The sequence below is a fragment of the Habropoda laboriosa genome, unplaced genomic scaffold (assembly GCF_001263275.1).
Source record: "Habropoda laboriosa isolate 0110345459 unplaced genomic scaffold, ASM126327v1 scaffold193, whole genome shotgun sequence".
NCBI lineage: Eukaryota > Metazoa > Arthropoda > Insecta > Hymenoptera > Apidae > Habropoda > Habropoda laboriosa.
In genome coordinates this window covers 1,035,764-1,046,993 of record NW_017100342.1, presented here as the reverse complement: position 1 = coordinate 1,046,993, position 11,230 = coordinate 1,035,764, and positions in this window count along the sequence as shown.

Sequence of the window (11,230 nt, the reverse complement as noted above, 5' to 3'; positions counted from 1 at the left end):
CTATTTCTTTCATATCCGTTCTCCCCCTTGCGTTTATTCCAGTTTGATGTCCAGCCGATGATTCACATGGCCAAGCGACCGAACGAACCAAGCTACAGAAGCATCCTAATCGTTAGGTCGATCGGCTGATTTCTCTGGTAAACGAAGCAATCTCACTGAAACTATTATGCGTCTTGGCATAGCCTAACCTATTCGCGCGAATCACTTTTATCGAAGAAGATCCCAAAAGAACAGTGTTTTTTTTCACTCGAATTTTAATAATTGCAAATTATTTTATCAGTTCATTTCCATGTACCGTTTTTGTTGAAATTAACAAAAAAAGAAAAGACAATTTGACGGATACAGTCGTCATTTGTTTATAGCAATCTTTCCTTTATTTCCTTTATAGAGGTGAGTGTATTCTGCATTTTTTGCCTATGTTGCAAACTAAATAAATAGCCTAAATGACGTCCGTGTTGTTGTTGGTTTTTTCATGGAATATTTGTAACAGAGATATTAGGCCATCACATAAGTTTATATGGAAAGAGAAAAATATGCTAATGAAAATTGAAGGAAATTCTATAACGACGACATAATGTTGCAAAAACAAAAAAGTTGTAGAATGAAAGGGCGTTTACGTTTTCTTTTTTATCAAAATTAGGGGTTTTGTTGGATATGCTGATCTGAATTATAAAATTCAACAGGAAGTTACAGGATGACAGGAGGACACTTGTTGAATAACTACACGAATTTACCAAATGTACTTGCACAGATTGTAAATTAATTACAATTCTAAAATAATTAACCCGGGGGAGATAAATATAAACTAAAAAATTCGTTTATTTAAATGGCGAAATAAACGAAAAAAGTAGAAATTTCGCAAAAAAAAGCTAATGTTATCTCTTTTCCCATGTAAATGAGAAGGGAATATAACTGTCATTCGTATCACATGAAACCTACTATTATCTCTTTGTCTCGTCTAAAGAAACAGAAGCTGTAGCCGTCACTTATACTTGTATAAAACGGGTCATTTACGCGAATGGATTAAACGTTGAGTGTGCCCCGCGTGACAAGAGAGGCGCACGAAATTCCTCCGCAAGTAATATTCATCGACACGATTATTAGTACGAGAGACCGCAGGTAATTACTAATGAAACCCGGGCATAAATGCTCCCTGATGTCGTATCGGTAAATTACGAATATCACGATATCACACCGGGATATCACGAGGCGCGACCGTAACTGTATCAACGCACAAGGAATCGATCGGCGCTCGATACAAGCGACACGACTTCGTTTTCCTTTTTTGCTTTTCTTTTCGCCTTTCTCTCGTCGCCTGTGCTTTTACGCCGACCACCTCTCTTCATCTCCTCTCTTCCTCCTTCGCGACTTTTTACTTTTTCCCGGTAGCGAATGTCTCACGACACGCACATTTTTCTCCTCGCTTCCTTTTTTTTTCTCTCCTTGTGTTCCTCTTTTTTTTTTTGCTTTTCGAATTTTCTTTTTCGCGATATCGAGAAGGTGAGGGAACGATTAATCGCTCCACGTCAATGGAAGTTATGTTGAGTGTGTGTTCTTTTTTTAGTCGAACGAGGATGTCGTATAAGGGATAAATGGGGGTTGACGATAAACGTTTACTTGGGCTTATTGGTCAAGATTTCTTCTTATGAAGTTTATAATTGATTACGTTTTAATATTGGGTCATTTGTGTAGATGAGTTGCGGTGCGAATATGACAAATGGGAATCGCGATTATAATATTGCATACACTATCCGCTAAAAGTTTAACATCACTGTGCATTGTTAGTTATGTATAAAAATTTGCAGAACGAAGTTCGCAAGTTTAACCAATTTTTTTATCACCTAACTCTTTGCACTGGAAGGCCCTTTTTTTCTATAAGGAAGTAGCAAAAATTAATGTAATTTTATAAAACTAATATTTTTATTAGAAGTTGGTTCTTTCAAACTATTTCACTGCTGAGATCTCTAAACATGTAGTAAACAATTCACGGAGGTCCATAGGAAAATATCCTTAGAGTTGCCTCTAATGGTAAACATGTCGCTTCTTAGTCGCTTTTCGAGTGCAAAGGGTTAAATCAATTGAAACGAGGTAAACTATTGTTCATTTTCACAGCGAAAATTTGAGGCTTTCGCGGTTTAGTGTTACGTATTTGTTATTATTGAGGCTTCCAGGTGTAAGTCGTGTCATTATGGAAAAAGTATTTCAACGTTTCGCAAGCATCAGGGTTCGAATGACACACTGATAGTGACGTGTGTCTAGCGAGGTGCATTATTTTACTGTTCGCGTTCCGGTTCACTGCTTAGCAATCAGAGAGATCTTTAATTGGTCAGCTGAACAAATGAAAAGGGAATTAGTAGCGAGTTCGATATTGATGTAGTTTGACAGGCGATTCTAAACTTTTGATTGGTAGTGTACATTATGTATGTAGGTGCTATCAACGTTATCTCGGCATAGTAAAATGTTCGACTATAATTTTAAGAAATTGTATTGATATGGTAATGACACTAAATATTCTTTGATCGTTTGGTTTCGTGACTATTTAATTTATTCGGTTTTACGGATTTATGATAACGTGATCATGCAGTTACGGAAGTAGTATAATAAGTAATTACAATTAGACAAATTTGAATACCAAATATAAATAAAAAATCCAAAATTTAAATAACTATTTTTGTTTTTAAAATTTCTTACAAGAGTCTCAAAATTTTTCGCGAATTTGTGCACAAAGGAGTATATCAAAAACACTAATCCCCACTTAAGGAAAACATTTAATTTATTGCCCAGCTTGTATCCCTTTGATAATACAACAATTAACTCTCCAAAGGCAAACAAATTAAATCGTCTATATCCAAGTCTAACTTTTTTATTGTTCTAGGCTTTCACAAAATCTGAAAAAATTCCTTATCAAAGCCTCTACTATATTACACAATTGTTCGTTAAGTCGAATCTCAAAACTTTCTCAATAAAATTAAAAATTCTCTTCGAAAAATACAAGAGTGAAATTTTCTGGCAAGGACTGCCAAATTGTCTATGAAGGGTTAAAAAAAAAGAAAACTAATCCCTAACGAAAACCTTCACTTCAAAATTAATTCTCCAGCTTGTTCGATAATACAATAATTCTCCCCTTTCGATAATACAATAATTAAACATTTTCTCGGCGCGCTCGAGACAAATCACGTTACTACGTTACGTTGCAGCATGTAATATGTCACGTAGATAACGCGTATCGGACCGTAAAATCGAACAAATAAAAACTATACCTTGCACGCTTGGTACAATTTATCGTAATGCGAAGAGGAAACGCCGCGCCGCGCCGCTCGAACCGGCATGTACGCTCGAATCGTAATAATGCAATGATAATAATAAGATAAAGATAATTGCGATCAGGTTGAAAGAATAAATAATTTAAAAGTTAAGGCTAAATCGGTTTTCAGGCGAGACTGCCTCACCGTTACGTAGCAAAAACCGACTAAGTCGCGAGTTTCTTCCTTCCCTCTTTGCCCCTTCATCCTGGCAGCCGTTACATTTCCTCGACAAGCAATCTTAATTGAAGCTTCTTTTAACGAGACGTTGTCAGTGCACACGGCAGAAATATTTGTATGCACGACACACGCTTTCGTCTACAATATAATTCAAAACCTTCTGTCCTGTAAACGTTTATTAGTTGCCGTTTAATTTCGATAATATTGCAGAAGATTACAATGTAACGCGATCACTTTCATTAAACGTCAGTTCTCCCTCCCCCTTTGACGTGTCCACTGGCGGAGTATCGATCTCTTTGCCTTCTCTTTCAATAGCGGAATAGTCTAATTAAGAATTCATCCTAGCGCCGCCGCTCAACTTGACGCATTAAAGTTTCTCCTTTTTTTTTTTTCTTCAACCCGGATTGATTATTGGCCAAGCCAATAATCTAGTTGCGTGTTAAAATCGCTAATTATATGGTTAATAGATCTGCTTCTTTTTTAATCGTCCGTGATTGTGGTCTTTCGTTCTGTTGACATGTTTGAAAAATCCGCGTAAAATGCGTAAATTACGCCGAGTAGAAAAAAAGTCTGTGTATGTACAGCTTGTTAGAAATTATTTAGCGTTGTATATGTTCGACAGAGAAGGTAGTAAATAAATAATGTTTACGTTGTTTTGTTTGGAAACGGAATTTTACTATTGGTGCAGAGAAAGATGATTTACATTCATTTGTTAAAAATTAAAGTAAGGTAAAAGAATAATGATATTTTTGCCATAATGAAAAATATCTGTTTATATTCGTATACATTTGCTTAATTATTGACAAGAAAATGTAAATTATTTCCTTTGTATACTAATAGTAAATGGTATGTTTCTGAATAAAATAACGTAAATGTGATTTATTTACTACTTTCCTTATTAAAATATAACCGAGAGTATACGCTATCCAGATGAAAAGATTATTAATTAAAAAGGTTCCTCGTAATTTTTTGAATTAGTTTGCAATATTAAAGGTTCGACAGTTTAAATTTTGTTTATGAAATTATAAATGATTTGTTAACGTTGAATTCATTTCGTGTCTGAGAACTTAAAAAGAGTAAACGAAGAAGTTTTGCGGTGACATTCTTAATCTTTGGGAATTTCCCGTAAACAAAGACTTTCCTCGAAGTTATTACAAACTTTTGTTGCGCAAGTTTCTCAGAGGCGTATATTACTAAATGGGACAGTAAATTAGAAAGTATGGTTGAAATAAAAAAAGAACCTTCGGAAAATAATGCTCGACGTGAATTAAATGTGCAATTGTGCATCAATAAATAATAACAATGCTTGAAATTCTTCGAATAATAATGTGAATATCGAATAATTCAACTTGCTACATAATTGCTCGAAGATAAATGGAAGCATGTTCTAATCTGTTTATAAGTAGCAGTATCGTTAACGCGAATGTTGTAATCGTGATAGTAACAGTAGTATATAGATAGTGTTAAAAGTGACGATGGTTTGTTAGCTCTGAATGTGTAAATCTTTGCGAAACAGTCAAATTTACTGAAAAATTTTTTCGCGTATTTGCAACCTGTATTTACTTTTTCGCGAGCAAACATTTGCGCAATGTTATGCTCAGAGGTGGAGACTTCGATAGAACGACAAGCACGGTCAATGACGCTTTTAAGATAGAACGAATGGGAAATTTCAGAATAATCCAAGTACAAATTTCGTACACTTTTATAACCGCAGAAAATTATTTAAACTAAATCTGTAACTAAATCATTTAACTAAAAACGAATTTTCAAAGTTGCTAAAATATATCTACTCAAATTTTTATTTGTCAAGTTTCGAAATTTTCAAGTAGAAAAATTTCGAATTCACAAAGTATCTCAATTTTCGCTACCATTTTGTATTCTTGAAGTTTCCAAATTTAATAATGTTTAAATTGTCAAACATAATTCAACGCCAAACACGCAAATCTACGTCGAAATTTCAAAAACTGCTGAAAAATTTCGTTATGGAAGTAGGTATACTTAGATTCTTCAAATTATAAATCAGATATTACCCAATTTGCGTAGAATTAATCATAATTTATACTTCTTATGCTGGTTTTTTCTATTTTCGTTTAATCTTTATTTGTCACACGCGCGACTAGACTGATCGTTTTTTAAGGAGTCTAGAACGATACAAACTTCACACGGCGAAGGTTAAGTTAAAACGATATGTGGCAAACGAAGTTCAAATCTTGACCCGACGAGCGATTCGCCGGCCATTTAAACGCCGACTAGAACGCTGCGTGACTGGATTCACGTATTCTTCGATTCCGATGCAGAACTGTTACGTGACAATACGCAGATATGTAAGTATGTATAACCTTGTCTGTTTTTGAATCAAGGACAAATACGAGAGTTTCTTTACGCGAAAATATACATATGTAACTTTTATATGCCGCGACGCTTGCGTCATTCTCGAATTAATTTTAACCTGACGACTGGTAGAAGAATGCGGTACAACCAATTGTTTCCTTATTTTAGATTATCGTTTTTATTGTTTTCCCTTTATCTACTGTCGGTTTTAGTCTTTATTTGGTATTTATCAGTGATATAGTTAATAATGGATTTAACAACGTTAATAATTAAAGAATAAGGTACGTAGCATAATGATTGTAGTTAAGCATTTTAAATTTGAACTTCATATCAAGTTTTATGGCAAATAAAGATTTCGTACAGAAATCAAATAAAAACTGGATAATAAGTTAGAAAGAACTATAAATTAATATTAACACTAAGTGAATATTAACAAACATTGAGAAAATTTGCTAAGTACTAATTATATTCTGCTTCGATTTTATTTTAACGAAGAATTTCTCTTTTAGATGCAATCAGACATTTCAACTGTAATCAGAGAGCAAATTTGCAGCAGTGTTTATTGTTAAATAATTTTTTTAAATAAATGAAACAGTAACTGGCGTGTAATGGAAATGTCAATATTTGAATTGCAATGTTACCAACTAAATCTTTCTTTATCTCTTATTTTCAAAAATAAAAGTTCTCTTTGTAATATGCATATTTTCCTTGAAATAACATATATTAAATAAGTGTTCGAATATATAAATACAACGATCTTCTCAAGAAGAGTTCCATTTAAGAAGGAAGAAAATCATTTTCTCCCAACAAAATTTCCTACTTTTCTCTAACATAAATTGAGGAGTTTTCTGAAAAAGGGGGCCATAGGACAAAATAGTAAATCGAGTAAATTACCTCGGAAGTTTTAGTTTAATCTACAGATCGACTATAGACGGTTCAACAAAAAGTGCTGCTCTGATCTTTATTAATGGAATGTTGAAACGAAATTTGGAGGAAAAATTTCTAAAAATATTGCGGTTAATTAAAAAGGATTTACTAAAACGGATCCACAGACCTCAATTACCTCAATTACATAGCTCCTCAATTATCAGTTTCAATTCTCCTCAAATGGTGTTTCTAATATTGCACAAATTTTTTAGCGGTGCAATTTCGTTTAGATTATTTTTTTTCACTTTCCATACTGCGCTATCCTTTCTATTCTACGGCAAAAATGTAAGTTAGACCATTATAAACAAATGGAAAACTTATTTCTACATGCCTAGGAAATAATTAAAAAAAAAATGAAATCTGTGAAAACTGTGAGCGATAAGGGGTTAACCCTTTTATGACCAGTGGAACGCACATGTCCCACACGAGTACTCCGACACAAAAATTGATCTCAATCTGGTATCCATTACAAACCAGCAGATCGATCGGCAGATAAATGAAAAATTCTTCAAAACAATTATTCGGTGACGAAAGGGTTAAATGAAAATCCGTGTTCCTCGGGATTCCACCTTCTACGATAAAACAAAACGAAAGAAAAAAGAAATCATTCATTCGAGGAGGAGCATCTATCAAAGTGTACACGCAACTTTACGAAATCGACAAGGATGGTGGTCGGGGCGCGCGCGATCAGGCCCCACGAAACAGAAACAGGAGTTCAGGTTGCTCACGTTTCAGACTCGTCGGGAGTTAGGCCGCGGTGCGCGAAGCATCCTTTTCCTCTTCCTATAGTAGCTCTCCGGCTCTCGAGAGAGATCGGAACCGATGAAAGAACGAATCGTGGGATTTATTACGTGGCCGGATGAAATTTATGCCCATCTGATTAAATTCCAAACGTCGAGCGTGCTTAAATCGTGAGAGGAATATCTACAGCAAATTAGCGACGATCCAGCCCCGGCTTAAGTGGAAACTAAAAACTTTAACGAGGACAAATAACTGAAAGGGTGATGCATAGCGGCTAGACGCGTTAATCATCTCGTCGCGTTAAATCGTAGCTTCAGGCCGACAGAGAGCATTCCTCCTTATTCCTAGGGAATGATGGACGTGATTTGATGCTACAAAAGAAAAAAGGTTGTCTAAATTTTATTCGAATTGTTCACGTGAGATTACAGTAAGATATGCATTCCCGTTTAGGAGTATTGGGACAGTTGCTGAACGTGAAGCATAATCTAGTGAATTCTAGTGAGATCTATGGGAATCCAGGGAACTCTGCTGAAATTATCGAAATGTATTTTTTAAACACTTCATTAAAGTCAAGATGAACACGAATTGACGTCAAACGAACAGTTTTATTATTTTTTTATTAATATACACTTTCATTCATAGGAGTTAGGAGATTTACTGAATATGAAGCATTACCTACTGTAGCATACTGAAATCTACTGAATTCTATTGAAATTTCCAGAACTCTGTTGACATCTACCAAAATCTGCTGTATTCTACTAATACTTATCTATTAAAATCTTTTCAAACCTACGGAAATTTACTAAAATCTATCTAATTCTACTGAATTCTACTGAAATCTCTTACATTTTACTGAATTCCACTGAAATCTAGGTAGGTACTACATTTTACTGAATTGCACTGAAATCTAGGTAGGTACTACATTTTACTAAAATCTATTTAAATGAATTTTGTAGATGTCTACTAAAATTTACTAAAATTTACTAAAATTTACCAAAATCTACTTGTTGAATGTGAAGTAAGCCTCTTTGTCATTACAAGTTTAACATGAAGTTATTCGACACACAAAAGTCATTAAAAAATTATTAAGATCCTAACAGTGTGTCGTGTATTATGTCACGACCTTAGTGTAGATCGTTGAACTTCTTTCAGCAACTACCTATTTAAAAATATTCATGGTATTGTCGAAAATTATTGCAAATAGAAAAAATCTATTCCAGCCATCGTATTGTGCATAAAAAATAACGAAACATTGACCTCCTCTATTTTTCTCACAATTCTACCACTTACGTGAAAAACACTGGAAATTAATAGAGAAAATGTTAATTTAAATCATATCTGCAATACTTTCTACACGAACATAATGAGTATTCCAATAGTTATGAACAATAGTGTACTTCTCTCTGATCGAAGGAAACGCACCCAAAGGGAATGGGTCGAGGAATGCTGTAATACTATAACTGTTCAGAATTATAAGATACTGTGTCCTTTCGTGGCGTAGAACATGTGACCCGTTGTACAATCACAGGAAATTTATGATACGCTAGGAGAAATTTATAAAAGAGAATCAAGTGTAAACTTAGAGTAATTGTTTCTACGATTGGTACAAGAAATACTTCCACGTTGTTACTTCTATTTTGGCATTTACATGTATGTTGATTAATCAGAAGTCTACACGTATTGTATATACATATTTCACTGTTTAACACTAATATTAAGAAAAATTTATTATTGTAGAAATGAAATGCAGAACTCAATCAGAAAATGTGAAACACTTGGGTGTGATAAAAAGCGTTTAAAAATGAATTTGCAGTAAAGCAGAAAACTTGTGTTAAATTAACACAAAATATACAAAAAACAATTTAAAATATAGAGATACATTGAATCAAAATATTTTATTTAATAAACGTATGAAAGAAAAGTTAATGTGTTAAGAAAAATAAAAAAAAGAAACTACAGGATACGCGTCATTTTGATGAAATTTTCTGCGAACTAATTAGTGTGCGTTTTTGCAACCGTGTTGAAGTAAGTTAAACGTGTAAAAATAAATGAAACGTGTTAAAAGAACCGTGTAAAGGTAAATGAAAAATGTTTAAAAAACCGTGTAAAAAGAGACCCAGATGTGATTGACAATCGCAAAACATTGTTGCGAATGTTGTTTGAAACGAGGTATTCCTATGTTTGGAAACTTTCTTCGCAAACCAATATTTCGACAAATCATTGGCGGCCGTGTTTGAAATGAAAACAAAATACTAAGAGTCGACAAAGGCTGACAGAACAGAAAAAGAACGGTGGAATAATATACAAAGGACGAGCACGATGAAGAAGGAAGTCGGAACAGGTGCAAAATCACCCGAGACACCCGTACTTCTAACGATATCCATTTATTTTTCATGTCGGCTGGTTTATTGAAATAATGCACCGAAGAATTCGTGATATCGTTTACATCTGCCAAGGCATATCCAACCCGCAAACATTTCGAGAGCTTTTTAACAGTGAGGCGTCGTAAAATCCTATGAACTTCACGCAGAATTAAACGTCAATACGGGAAATGACAGCTCATCAAACTTGTTTGTTTCTACAATCGCTTTTTATGCTACTGCCTTTCAAGTTTGGAACAACAAGCATGCATTCGAAGACGTTTGAAATATTGTTGTTATGTCAATCCTCTGTAAATTATACACGGCGAAGGTATTGGAAGACTTTGTATAGAACTGTAAATACATTCTGTGAAACATCGAGTCGTGTCGCCGTTTTTCAGACGAAAGTGAACCGTTTCGCTTTTAAAAACGATTATGCGAAAGTACGTTTCGTAGACAATACATGCACTACGCTGAAAATCTTCAAGTTTCTAAGCATGCTAATTTGATAATTTATAATGCTAAATTATGGAAGAGTCTGTACTTTAAATATGTAGCTGAATATTATGTATAATAATTTTAATGTAAAAATATTCAATAATAAACGAACTAGGGATGAAGCTATTATTTCAATACGCGATGCACTGACTCTAGTATTTACTAAAATTCAAAAATTCTCGTATAAATTCCGAAAATAGATTATTAATTACGGTAAACTACTGAGACGGTTTAATTTAGGGTGGGCATAGTGCACTCGTTCCAAATCAGCTCACAATATACAATAATAAATCAACTAACTACTTAACATGCAATTCATGCAAATTCCTTGGATGGTAAATTATTAGTAAACAAAATTCAATATCAGAGAGAATATATGAAAAATTTCAAATTAATTTCAATTGTTGGAAGAATAGTTACATATTATGCTGTAACGAAAAAGCAACCTCTCAAAGTCATTTCAATATCCTATTCGACAAGTCTGAAGAACAACGATGACTAAAATTCAAATGTTTATTTCCCTAAACCTTCAAAATAATTTCGAAATATTTTATTCGAAGCGGAGTATTCCAAGTCAGTATCGATAATTGAAGAAATTATTTGATTGTATTTAAAAGAACCGAAAGGAGAATATTTAAAGTCTGATATTAAATGTCTAGCAAGTACCAGTAATTGGTAAAATGATTTATATTTGTTTTAAAAGCTGGTAGTGTATTATTTTTGTTTTAATTGTGCTGGGATTTGTTGGTTTGTTAAGGGAGGATAATAGCGAATAACGTGTGAAATTTGAAAATGAGAGTAAATAGGAACGATTGGATAACGAAATTGGGAGAGTTAGAGAGAATGTGTGAACAGACGAGAAGAAGAGAGGTAAATGATCCAACATGAGAA